The 12471-nt window shown below is 45.0% G+C and overlaps 1 protein-coding gene across 1 annotated transcript in view; it reads left to right on the forward strand.

Annotated features, from left to right (window-relative positions):
- Window positions 1-12471, forward strand: part of LOC111064836 (connectin) — a 143127-nt gene that overhangs the window by 79270 nt on the left and 51386 nt on the right. Inside the window, exon 4 of the mRNA XM_041594061.1 lies at window positions 7836-7923. The gene's annotated coding sequence lies outside the window, so the exon portion shown is untranslated. The remainder of the gene's footprint in view (window positions 1-7835; window positions 7924-12471) is intronic.

Consider the following 12471-nt stretch of genomic DNA (forward strand, 5'->3'; position numbering starts at 1 on the left):
TCGGATCATTATTATGGTCAGAAAACTATTCCCAAGTACACCTGTCGATTGGCTCTTTGAACACTTGGGCTTTCGAATATTTATTGCGATTTTGGGATCATAGTTTTAAGCGGCACACAGAGATGCAGGAAACTAATTAATGGGTATCTTAGTGTCGCGTCCAGCGAGTCGCTATTCCAAACGTTTCGAGTGCTTTTTTGCATATATATTTTTTTGTATTCTTTTTATTGCGTGGGTGGTGGACGATGTTTGGCCATGCTTGAGGGATCTCCTGGTTTATGCCCCTGACAGCAGACGACGACGTCGATGACGATGGTGGAGGAGAGAGAGCGGGTCATAAAATCTGTGCTAGGGAAATGTTGGAATGGAACGGCATGGAGTATATATGGCTTGGCTGATTGTGGTCTCCCATGGAACCCATCAGAGGAGACAGGTTTATGTCTCGGAACTAGACATTTTATGTGTTTTGCATTTCCCCATTTTTTTTTCCGTCATTATCAGCCGGCGAACAGGCAACAATTTTTCCACCTTAAAGCGGATTCACATTGGAAGGAAATCTGATGCTGAATGAAAACTTTTTTTGTTTTTTTTTGTTTAGTATGTTTTATAATACTACATACATATATGTACATATATCTTTTTAATTTCCTCTTCATTCATAGACGGAACACAACAGACAGACACACATTTTGGGGCCAAACATTTTTCATTTCGTTTGGGTCAAATATTTTCATTTACTTTGGCGGCCGCTGCCATTAAAACCGCACGCTGCAAAACCGCATTTGGAAAACATTTTAAATACCTTTTTACATTTTTATCAGAGGAAGGAGCACAGAATGGACATTTTTCAGTTTGTTTTTTGTTTGTCCAGAGATTTATTTCATTCGGTTTTTCAATTTCCACCGAAATCTGAAATGAAAATGAAATGAAAGCCGCGTGCGTGTGATTCGGGGATTTAGGTTTTTCGCGGTACTCCTCGATATTAGATATTTTGAAATTTTGTTGCAGTTTTTGTTGTTATTAAATAATTTAAAATTCTAATTAAATTTTGTATTATTTCCCAACAGTTTTTTCCATTCGTTTGAGGGAAATTGATTCGCTTTGGGGGTTGATTGACTGCAAAGGGGTTTGGGCTGTGATTCTCGCTTGATTTAATGATTTTTCTCACAGTCTCGAAAGTAAATATTAAATATTTGCTTGTCGCCACCTGCGGCGCCAGCAAAGAAATGCCGGAACGTGCCACATTTCAATAAAACAATCAACTGTCAAAAACATATAAACACACAAGTGGCAGGGAGGGGCATGAACACGGGGCAACAATCGAATTGAGGGGACGGGTGCTGGCTTGTGTTCCCACTGAGATTCAAGCGGCGGCAGCGACGCGTTTTTGTCACTGGGAAACCCCGGAAAAGCCACGACGACCACCAAAGTTGATTTGCATGTCATTAACAGGGGAGGAATCCAAACAGACGAACCAAATCAAACGGAACTGCAGCTAAAAATAGAGAGAAAAAGAAGGCATGAACAGGGGCAGGGTATGGGGCAAGGGCACTGTGTGGCTTGGGTCTGCAACTGGGGTAGGGTTCTGCTGTGGCTGTGACTGTGTTTCTGTGGCAGAGGCAGGGGATCCTCTGTAAACAAAGCTGCACACTAAAAATATCACATGTCAGTGAGGAGGCACAGACACTAATTAGTGTGCGTCGTGGCAATGAATATTGTATATCCATCCAGCCCATAATGAGGTCTGATCTGAAGATATCGAAATATGAGGCATATCCAAGGAATTACATGAATTTCCCTGGGCTTTTCCCATGGATTCCCATACATATTTTCATATTTGTGCAACTGCATCTGTATCTGTGCTAGGCATTTATCGTACAAAATCAATCAAATACAATCAAAATTAATTTTCCATTTCCATAAATTTCTAGCTGTAAAAATCTTTCACTTTGTATGTTCTCTGTGTTAATCCATTTCATTGGGCATATATTTTGGCCCTAAAACTCTCATGGAAAATCCCTTAGATGGAAAACCTCTCTATCTGTCTCCCTCTAAACATTTTGCAGATTGCCACACAAAAACTTGTACAATTTGCAAGAGGCACCAAAACAACAAAACCAACTCGAGAGTGGCAATCTATCTGAGAAATAGAAATCAAAGGCACCCCCAAACCAACAGGTGCCACATAACGGACAGGTGTGCTTTTCTGTTTTTCCTCCCAGAATTTCGTTCCATGTGCATTTTGTTGTCATTTTTTGTTCATTCGTTTTCGTTTGCATGGGAAATGTGCAAACAAAACTGTGAATAACCAAAATGTGTGGAGAATGGCTGTGGGGGGGGCGCACGTATGTGGGGGGTTGCAAGTGTAACTAAGCTTTAATGGGGAGTCCTGGCAACACAGCCTCACTCCGATTCGATTGCAATCCTGCCACCAGCTGCAGCCTAGACAAGTTGTTGCGGTATCCAGCAGCAGCAGCAGCAGCATCAGAAGGGTCGGAGGCATTGTGCATGGAATGGAGTTGCTGCCGCAGCAGAAGAAGGGCAGTAGCAAGGGCGGCAGCATGGGCCAGGGACTTAAAGCAACAGCATGGGGCATGGCTTGAATGGCAGCAGGAGTTGCAGCAGACGGTAGACAGTTGGTGTAGGCATTGGGCTGAAGTTCAAATCCCAACCAAATTATTAATATGACTTTAGAACCCAAAGCGGCAGCCGCTTCTCCCTGTACTGCTGACTGCTTTCGGCCTCCTGCGGTTGCCAAGACACCCGACAGATGTATCTGCTGGATGCATTTCCAACAGCAGCAGAAGCAGCAGCTCCCAAAAGTCTTCGTGTGTCTTTGTCAGTCTTTTAGGGGGTACAAATTATGCTTAAGCTCTGCTGCACTCTGCTGCTGCTTTGCCTCTCTAAAAATTATCTTATAAAACCCGTGTGTGTGTGTGTGTGTGTGTATCTTTCAGATACAGGCACTAAATTTACAGGCACATTATTTAGTTGTTTGAGTCGGGCACAGGCACAGTGCGGCGGTTAGGTCTTCTGTTATCTGTTTGTGGTTAAGGGATTATATATACAGATATATATATATATATACATATAAGATCTTGAGACCTCTGCCACACACCCACAACAGTGCAAACGAAACCGCCTAAGCCTCAGACACTGCATCAGACTCTGCCCCTGCCTCTGACTCTGCCCATGCCACAGACTCTGTTCTGCCTCAGACTCCGTTGTGTGTGAACTTTGTGTTTGCTTTTGCCTTTCAGCTGCTCCTGCTGCTGCAGCTGGACTTTATTTTGCTGCTGCTTCTGCTGCTGCCAGGAGAGAGAGGTTAAAGAGATGCGAGGTCGTTTCTAGAACATTATCCACACCTTGTTTACGCATTTGTGCTGCGATTTTTTTTCTTCTTTCTCTCTGGTTTGCAGCCTCAACAAGTTTATCGCTGCTGCAACTCTCGCTGGCTCTCGCTCTTGCTCCTGTCTCTAATTTACATAACCACGCAAATTAGTTTTGCGTCTGCTGCAGTTTTTATCTGCTGCACAACTTTGTCACGACTGGAGGCCTCCTGCAGACTGTGGGTCCTGCCCCTGATACTCGCAGTAGTCGTATCCGCTTCTCGTATAACTCCTCGCAGTCCTCGACTTCCTCGTTTCACTCTAAATTTAGTTGCCAAAGTTATTTAAACTTTTTATACCCTAACAATGGGGGTATTACAAATTATGGACAATAGGTAGGCAGTGCAGAAAATACAGACAGGTGTAGGTTGGTATTTGCAAGGCTAAGAATGTCAAAGTTATTGAATTCTAACACTAAACACTCAAGTCTCACGAACAGCAACGACAAACAGCAAGATCTCGTTCCCTTCCCACTTGTTACACATCTTCCGCCGAACAGCTTACGCTCTCGTTCGCTTCTCGTCGCGATCTTATCATTTTGATTATCATAAGGGTATTCCCCCAATCGACTTGGTTTTTTAATATTTTTTTTTTGTTAAAATAAATTTCGTTTTTTTTTTTAACTATTTTTTTTATTCAACTATTTCTCTACATTATTTTTGCAATTTTCGTAAAAATGAATTTTGGAAAACTTTTTTTTTTTGGCCACAGTTTTTATGGAGGGTGCCTCCACCTGTGTGTTAGAGAATGGGTAGGTTAGGGGGGGGGTCTTGTCTCGTAGTTAAGACAACAATTCAGTTAACACTGAGGGAGGCGGGGGAAGTTTCCTCTTCTCTTTCTACTCTGTCGATTTCTCTACTTTCTCTAGCTACGTTTTTTCGGGAGAAAGTTTTTCACCGCACAGTGGTTACAAGTGCTTAAAACTGATCAAAAACGCTCAGGTGAAAAGCATTTAAAGTGCTTTAATAGTAAAAATATTAAGGGAAAAAGTGCAGCTAACAGTTGCCACGACGTTTAACAAAGAGAATGAGAGTGCCACAGTTTCACCTGCACCTCGAAATTCTTTTTTGTTTGGTTCCACTGTACTCTTGGCTGGTGTCCTGTTGCGGGCATTGTAGTTCCATTGTTTCTGCAAGTTTCTGTGGGTTTATTAAAGGCTTCCCTTCGTTATCGCTATCCTTTTGGAGCCCTTGTCTGGGATTCAGCAGCCGCTCAACAACTGATTGGCAGCCGCAGTCGAAAAGAAAGTTTATATTATTAATGTGAAAGTGGGTGGTGGGCGGTGGGTGTGCCTGCCCAATCTTCTGTGGGGCTTCGACTGTTTTCGACAGCCTGCTAATTGAATTTTTCCTCAAATTATAAACAAATAGATACAAAAACTGAGATATCCTTGTGACTGCTGGCTGCTTGCTGCTTGCTGCTGGGTGAGGGATACCGACAGGGACAGTTAATTTCTGGTCTCATTTGCGGTCAGGTGAGCGATCCCCAATGATGGCATGGGGGAAGGGAAGGGGTCGGCCTTTAAATTGAAATGTTTCCTGCAATTTTCGTCGTCGCCAGGAACCCCAGGAAATCAGGCTATGGAGGAAGTTCTATTTTTTATTTTGGTGTGGAACGTGCAACAGAAAATGTTGCAAATTGAAAGAAGAGTCAGACACCCACGCTGCCCACTCCACCCTCTACCCTCCTTTCTATGGGTGTCCCACAACTTTCTCCATATGCTTTTTAGTGTGTGTGTTTTTACTTTTTTTTTTTTGGCGGGGGCCTCTGCATTCTAAGCGATATTCTGCGATTTCTTATAGCAACTTTTTGCCTCGTTCTCTCCGAGACGAGTGTGTGTGAGTTTGCGGGTTGCCTTGTACTTAAAGTTGTCTATTTTTGCTAGTTTTCCTCCATGCTCCATGCCGCCATGGCTCCACTCTGCTGCTGCTGCTGATGTTGTTGCTGTTGCTCTTGTTAATGTTGTCTGACTGTTTTGTTTGTTTGGTTTGTGTGTCGCCCAAGAGCGTAGAGAGCTGCATTGCAAAAGAAAATGTTCGCACAGTTTTCCGCACAGTTGCATTTTCACTATGCTTGCCGCTTGGCGCGGCTCAGTTACTTGATACAGTTTTTGTGGCCCTAAACCCCACCCAGCCAACCTTTTTCAGAACTTCTCTCTAACCCTTGAGCGCTTGTTGTTTTTTTTTTTGTGTATGCCCTTTCAGAGGGTATTATGATTTGGCTTAGAGCTTCGGCTTCATCTTTGGCTTCGACTTGCAACAGAATTATGATATCTCTCTTCCCTTCTGCTGTCATTAATTCTGTTCATCAGAAAAGCAGGCCCAGCCCTGTCTGTTTTCCTCGTTACTCTTATTTTCAGTGGATTCACAAAAATTCTTTCTGCATTCTTTCTGCAGTAACTCTTTAAGTTAGAACCCGCAACGAATGCTATAAAAACAATCACTCGAAGCAAACTACTTTCACAATATCCTTTGACTATCCTTATATCCCTTTGTCAGCCAAACGATCTCTTAGAGTATCTAAAACTAAGGCTTACTTTATTTTTGTCCTGTCTGGTCGGTTGCGGGCCTTCATTTTTTAGCTGGCTGCAGTTTTCTTTTGATTTTTCTCGATTTTGCGCGATTTTTTTTTGTATTTACTTTTTTTTGTGTGTGCATGTGTGTCGCTTTTTGCTCGTTTTTGCTGGGAGTTTTACTTTCCATTCCTACACACATGCCTGCCCACCCTCTTCTGTCCGGCGTCTCTGGTGCTCATCCTTTTCTTCTCTCCTTTTGCTGCTCCTCCTCGTCTGCTTTTCTGCTGTTATGCTCATCAACTCAGTCGTGCGCTTTGTGCTCCCTGCTTTCTCCACTATTTTCTTCTATTTTAAATGCGATATCTGATTTTGTTGTTGCTGTTGTTGTTGTTGTTGCACTCTGACTCTCACATGCAACATTCAGAGGCAGCATTCAGAGGCAGCTTGCGAGAAGAGTTAAAAGTCGAGATTTTGAGATTTCTTTGGGGTACCCAGACCCCTGTCCCCTGTGTGCCCGTTGTGCCCATACGTGACACAGGTTGTTCAAGGGGAGTTGGGGGGCCAAAGGACATCAATTTTCAATGGGCAGCTCTTCCGCTTCAGACAGAGATGAACAGAGGGGAAAGGCAGAGCAGTGGGTGGCAGGAAAAGTGTGAGTGTGGGAGGGGGAGGGGAGAGACAGACACATTTGGCAAATGAATCTTTTCCCTTGCTGGATTGCTGGATAATTATGACAAATAACCTAAGTAAACGGCATAAGTAAGTAATGCGATAAGAATTTTCTGATAAGCTCCTTGACTCTGCTCCATTCCTGCCACTGCCACTGCCACACCGCTGCCTCACCACCCCCCAACCACCGCACTCTGGCAATTAGCACACAAACATGGAGCAGCATCTACTGCTGGCTCTTGGGCTCCATGAATCACATAAAAGCATCCTTGGAGCTAGAGATGCCCCCCATGCGCCCCATTCTCACAGCTGCAGACAAATATCAACAAACAAAAAAAAAAAGAAAGGGAACTGCCATTGAAACTGTGCTTACGGTTCTTCTCTCCTATATAGTAGCTATGCCACGCCCCCATAATCCGCAGCCAAAGCGCATTTGCCAGCGCCATTCATGCAACTAATTTGATTTTTTTCCAAGCGGGGCCCAGGAGTGGCGGGGAGGGGTTGGATTTGAAAAAAAAATATTTTCATTAGACATTTTGTAAATATGAGCAGCTTACTCTGGGGATTTTCAACTTAAAGGCAATGAGAAATCATTCCAAATAGAGAGGAAAGGCAAAGGACTCGCCTTACTTCAAATGGTTGCTCGATACAAAGGAGGCAGTGGAGGCAGAGGAGGAGGAGGAGGAGGAGGAGGAAGGACTAGCTGCAGCTGCTTTCAACGACAACTAGAATGATTCGACGCTTTTCCATGCTGCATGCTGCAAGCTGCAGCTGCAATAATATCATTCAATTATAAAAGAAATATAGAAGAAGTCTGTATGCTCTCCGGATTTTTTCTATCTGGGAATTAGTTAGGTTTTGTAGTGGAGGAGGAAAGTTTGCGCTGCGGATTGAGTTTTGTGGATTAAGAGAACGGCTTGAAGTTATGGGAAAAGAGTGAGAAATATTAAAAATTACGATCATTGGTTAATTTGTGGAGATTTATCCACAATCGTTTGAAATCTGACCACTAAATAATCAGTTAATAACCAATTAATAATTATAAATAATAATATAATGGACTTAAGAGCTCAAATACAATTTTTTTTTATTTTAAATTTAATTCCTGACAACTTGCTTTCCATAGCCAATAAACAAACACTACATATTCGAGTAATACCCTAACTTAATGCTCACCCTTCTTCACACTGTGCACCTCCTACCCTAACCATGATACAGAAATCTAATTTAAGTAAATGCTTTTCCACACATTTTCATTGCAGTGCTCGTTGCTTCAGCTCTAACGACTCCCGGGCGGCATTGTCTGTCGGTTGTGTTCCACAAAAAAGGTCCTGTGTGTGGGCTTTCAGGGTAAGTCTCTTTCTCGACTCTCTCCACTCTGTTGGCAAATAAAGATACATTTTTGATTACCCCCCCCCCCCAGCTGCAATTGTTCCACCCAAAAATCCACCCACCCCACCCATTCATGCACCACACCTTTCACTTTTAATTATCCAAAAGGGGAGTGGAACATCACCCACCACCCTCCACCCTCCAGCCTGCACCGACTACCAACGTTTTTCCTAGGCCGTTAACAGTTCATAATTAAATGAGAAATTTTCCTTCGGTAATATTTCGAGCGTAAATTTTCGAAAATTCGAAAGGCAATTTCTTGCCGCTTTCTTTTGCCGCTTCGTGTGTGTGGGAAATATTCACAGATTTTGCACGTGCCACAGCCACAGCCACAGCCAGAGCACTTGCAACTGCCCCATGGAGTCCTGGACTTCACTCCACTCGACTCTGACTCGTCTGAGACTCGTAAATATTCATTACATTGCCCTGCCGTATGTTCTGCGACTTGCCACTGGAAATATTTGCATAAAGTTGCCGAAAGTGAAATTTGTTTTATTTTTTTTTCTGGTGGTTGGGGTGTGGCTGGGTGTGCTGCATCTGTAATTAGGCCTCGAGCTGACCTTGGGGGTTGGGCTCTACGCTGGGAATGTGGCAGCTGTTTCGGCTTGCAAACTATCTGTCTGACTGGCAGGATGGTGGGTGGTGGTGGTGGCAGGAGGAATCCTTCAGCTCTTTAGCTCTTCAGCTGCTTTGAGGAAAATCTCATAAAAATGACAGCATTATGTGGACATGGACCTCTCATCAATGGATATTAAGCGTACATAATCCTTTTACATGCCTCGTTCCACATGCCTCATTCTGTGCCCGGGCAGGGCTGTATCTGTCCCGCCTCACTTCATTTGCCATGACGACACGATGGAGTGCTTCTCGCTCTGCCTGCACTTGTTGGAGCGCTTTTTGGAGCGCTTGTTGTCGCTCTTTGTGGCGCCTCCAACTGGAGGCCGGATCAGCTGCACACACACACACAAAGAGAGAGTAAGAGTGAGTGAGAGGGCACTCCTGTGTGTGCCTTTGTGTGGCAAAGGGAGGGGAGAGACCACTCATAACTTTGGCGCCGCCTTTGGTGACGCGAATGCGTTTAGAAAAACTTTCTACAACTTTAAGCCGCTTAGCAGCTTTGCACTCTCTCTCTCTCTCTCTCTTTCTCTTTGCCGCAGCAGCAACACCGTCAGTGCCTGAAAGGACCCTTCGACCTCTACCTCTGCGCCTGCCCCTGCCCCTGCCACACTGTGTGTGCCAAGGCGCTAACTGAGTTTCCCTCACTCCCATTGCCCCACTCTGCTGGTCAAACACTACTCTCGAGTAAATTTCTGACACTTTTCCACCCAAGAAGAGGCCTGAAACACTCTGCCATTCACTTTTATTGAATTGTGTGGCAAGTTTGAGACCCAGGGGGGAGACCCAGGGGGGAGCGGAAAAAGTGTGTGAAAATTCAATTATGTAAAGGCGTTCCCCATCATAACTCCACAACTATAATGTGTATGCCGCTTTTAGAGGCTGCAAGGCAAAGGCAATTAATGTGCGAATAATCGGATATATACAAACACAGGCACTGCCAAAAGTTTGCTGCCTCAAACGGGCAGAACAAAAGGCTTTAATAATCCATTGATCTGCACATATATATTTACGGAAAGTTGAGAACTAAATTGCCACCAACAAAAAAGTTGTTCAAGGAAGTCGCAAGCAACCAAGCAACAAACAGCCCCCCACACCCGTATCCCTGTTTGCCACCACACTGTGTGCCACAAGTGTGTGCCTAACAAACACACACACACACACACACACACGAAAACATTGGATGAGTATCTCGTTCTCCAAAACTGGAGGGACAGAGATCTACAGATGCCGCCGACACGCATTGTGTGAGGCGGGACGGGGTAACCTTTTTCCTGGGCAGCATTTGATTTATTGGCATCCCCCCAACGCCTTAAATATTTCTTAGGGGCGTGGAGTGGGTGGGTTGTTGCCTTTGACCAGTCAGGATTCGATTTGCGATTGAATTCAGGCAGCCACGATTCTGTACGGTTCGGTTGGCTATCCAAATCACGCTTATTGAATTTCCTTTCTTTGCTGTTTGCCCCTTTAATGGTCCTGAAACACACACACAGACAAACAGATACAAACCATTTATAGATGGAATGGGAATGTTTTTTGTGAGCTGTCAAAAGAATGATTTTAAATCATTTTTGGGACCACACTCCACCCCGAGATATGCCCAGCCGTGGTGGGTCATATATAATAATTTTGGTCCTGTCTTTAGGTCTGCCCCTGCCACCGGCCACCCGCTTGTGGACCAAAGGGTGGACGCTGCCTTCCCCCTCATTTTTCGCCCACTCTTCTAAGGCTAAGGGTGGCCTCTCTTTCTCTCTCTTTCTCTCTGATGTCCTGCTTCTTCTGGCAGATGTGTTTTATTAAGCATTTTCCGATAAGCAAGCTCCCAATGCATAGGCAGCGATTTGTATATATATTTTAAACCCTGCATCCAGAAATTTCCCTCTTAGGCTTTTCCTTTTCTTTGATGTGTGTGGGTTTTCTTGCCCCCTGCCCCTGGAAAATGTTTTCCATTTGGCTTAAGCCTAAGACATTCCTTTCTTTGGGCAGATTTGGGTCATCTTTCTGTTGTTTGCTGATGGAAAGCCCTGCTCGTGGGAGGTGCTTGTTTTGGAATTAAACGTGGTCTCAAAACGTAGTTGCAACAGGTGCAACATGGCACGCATCACGTAGGCTGCGTGCGTGTTTTATTTATGGCTCTCCTTCCGGTCACCCCTGCCCACCCCTTGATGCTATAGGCAAATGAGCGAACAGCCAACGAACCCGCCCGCCCCACGAGAGAGAGGGGCAACAGCCGCCCCAAAAAAGCCTCAAGAAAACTGATGTTGCACGCACACGACGTTGAAAAGTCATTAAGTACAAATGACGTTGCTGCGAAAAAGCCAAGAGAGAGCTGCAGTAGAGGGGAGGCAGACGCCACGAGGCTCAGGTTGGCAGCAGCTTCAGTACGGAGCGGAGCTCCGTAATTGCAGCACGTTTGAGCGCATCAGCAGCTAACTGCATATTGAGTAATGCCCGCGAGCAAACGACGCGCAGGACGAACAGGACGAGCAGGAGCAGAAGGAGCCAGGAGCCAGACGAGCAGCGGAGGTTTACCCATGGAGTGGGGGAATGGCTGCTCCAATGGGCTAAAGATGGGGCTCAGATTCGCAGAGGGGCCGAGCCGGCGGGATGCTATTCAGTTTGCATTATTTATGACAAAGTTGGCTCCAAATTAAGCCATGGAGAACAGGCAGTGGAGAACAGTGCCAATGGTGGGTGGGTAGGCTGCGCCAAAGGGATGGGGCAGCTGTTGCTTTGGAACTAGTTCCAGAGTGGTTCCAAGTGGAACAAATTAGCGGAGATTTTTTCATTTTTTTTAACTTAAATCTGGATGATAGTCAGAAATTGAAGCCCTTCCGTGTTCATCAGGATTCGATCTATTTAAGAACTTTCCCTATAAATATTCGCAAAGAATTTCCCGTGAAAATTCCATGCTTCAATCGTGAAATCCGCAGCCCTGGTCTCTGGAAATTGTAGTCCTGCGCCTATGGGGGCGGCATGCAACTGTAAGTAATGGAAGGGTTGTCGAGGGATTGTGGGGGAGTTGTAGGGATTTTAGGGGTGGGATATATCCATATGCCACACACCCCCCCACACACACACAAACACACACACAGTGAGGCACAGTCTCAGTGTCACTGAAGCTGCTGCTGCTGCTGTTGTGTACTCGCATTTTGCTTTTATTTACTTCGAATGTAATTTAATATTATACTATGGCAACGTGCCACACATCAACGCAAGCGGCGCGTCGTCGCAACGATGATGGGGCAACGATGACGATGATGTCGTTTCCTGCCTCCTGCTCCTGCAGGAGTGGGGGTGGACCCCACCCCCGTCGCTGTACATAAATAATCTGTTGCATGTTGCATGTGTGTAATGTGTAATGCCTGCATGAGTGGCTGTTGCCTCCATTTGCTTTTTGATAAGCCGCCGCTTAATTAATTTTAAATTTGTGCCAACAACAAGAGTGACGAATGGAAACTCTTTGACGCAAATTCCACACATTTTCCCCCATTGGTTTTCCGTCGGAGAGCTAAGTACTTTACTCCAGAAATCAATTAAGGTCCTGCATATATCAGGCTCTCTCTCTCTCTCGGTCTATCCTTTGGCTAAGAATGACGCCCCAGCGATAGACAGATCAGTGGACAAGGGTTTTCTACCCCAACCCCTTCAGAAAGGTCGATGACAGCTAGCCGAAACAGACGCAAAAAGGACAAATCAGCACGCGACATTTTTCGCGCCTTTTTAGGGGCAGAAGGAGCAGGAGAAAGCGGGGGCGCAGCCGGAGGGCTAATGAAGGACCCCAAATGAGAGAACAAAAGGCACGAAAGTCAACGAAACTGTAGCCAAAGTGTTAAAGTACGATAAAAAGATTAAAGTGCACAAACAAACAAACAGAAACCGAGAGAGAGA

The sequence above is a fragment of the Drosophila obscura genome, unplaced genomic scaffold (assembly GCF_018151105.1).
Source record: "Drosophila obscura isolate BZ-5 IFL unplaced genomic scaffold, ASM1815110v1 contig_208, whole genome shotgun sequence".
Lineage (NCBI taxonomy): Eukaryota > Metazoa > Arthropoda > Insecta > Diptera > Drosophilidae > Drosophila > Drosophila obscura.